This window comes from Mus caroli, chromosome 3, assembly GCF_900094665.2.
Source record: "Mus caroli chromosome 3, CAROLI_EIJ_v1.1, whole genome shotgun sequence".
In the NCBI taxonomy this organism is placed as follows: Eukaryota; Metazoa; Chordata; class Mammalia; order Rodentia; family Muridae; genus Mus; species Mus caroli.
In genome coordinates this window covers 73775291-73776445 of record NC_034572.1, presented here as the reverse complement: position 1 = coordinate 73776445, position 1155 = coordinate 73775291, and the positions used below count along the sequence as shown (strand labels likewise).

Below are 1155 nucleotides of genomic sequence, written 5' to 3'. Positions count from 1 at the left end.
ATTCAGGTGACAGCAGATGCTGGCGAGGATGTGGAGAAAGAGGAACACTCCTCCATTGTTGGTGGGATTGCAAGCTTGTACAACCACTCTGGAAATGCCATTTTTAAATTAACTATTTTCTTTTGGGGTGGTGAGGCACGCCTGCTATTCCAGAACACTGAGGTAGAAGGATTATAAGTTTGAGGTCAGCCTGGCCTATATGGAGCAACTAATTCAAAATAATTAAACTTTTTAAACAATAAGCATTATATGTAAACTGCTGACCAAAAGGACCAAAATATCTGGAAAAAATCTCCAACTTAGAAGTATGTCTTTCAAACGGAGTTTTGTCAGAATAATTCTGTCACTTGTCTTTTCTTTTCTTCTTGCCCCCCACCCCCACCCCAAGGACAATAAAACCCTTCACCACACTCCCGATACTTATGAGTAAATTTTGGTTGATGTTTTGGAAGTTCTAGAATGATATTCTAGAGCAGTTTCTGCACGTATCTCAGCATGAGATAATAAAAGTTGAAGTTTGAGAGCCTTGAAGTGCAGGAAGGATGAAGGTGGACAGGAAAGTCCTGTCTTCCCACTTCAAAGCCCTTGAGTGGTCACTAAAAACCTGTCATTGTTCTGCCTACTGTCTAATACTTACCTAAAGTCTTAAGGGTTAACTCTGACTGTGACATCTTGGAGACTGTGGTATCTCCCACCCACCAGATGTAGTTCACACAGGCTGAAAGTTTGGCTGACAAATACAGGCCAAGTGTGTTTCCTCTTAAAATGAAACTGCTGCTTTGATTTTGGGGTAGGATATCACAGGTTCATCTTCCATGCTAGTGCCTCTAAAAGAGAAAGATCAAGGGTTGCAGACTCTCACACAAACTTAGTGCCTAAACATGATATGGAACAGCATGCATGCACTGCTCCTCAGCAACATGGGAGGTTGCCCAGTCAGAGGCAGCAGGTTCCACCCTCTTTATTTATTTATTTATTTTTAATTTATTTTTTTTAATATTTTTATTACATATTTTCCTCAATTACATTTCCAATGCTATCCCAAAAGTCCCCCATAGCGCCCCCCCCACTTCCCTACCCACCCATTCCCATTCTTTTGGCCCTGGCATTCCCTTATATTGGGGCATATAAAGTTTGCAAGTCCAATGGGCCTCT

The 1155-nt window shown here is 41.5% G+C and overlaps 1 protein-coding gene across 4 annotated transcripts in view; it reads left to right on the top strand.

Moving 5' to 3' along the window:
- Glrb (glycine receptor beta) overlaps window positions 1-1155 on the top strand; it is a 68755-nt gene that overhangs the window by 56084 nt on the left and 11516 nt on the right. The window lies entirely within an intron of this gene.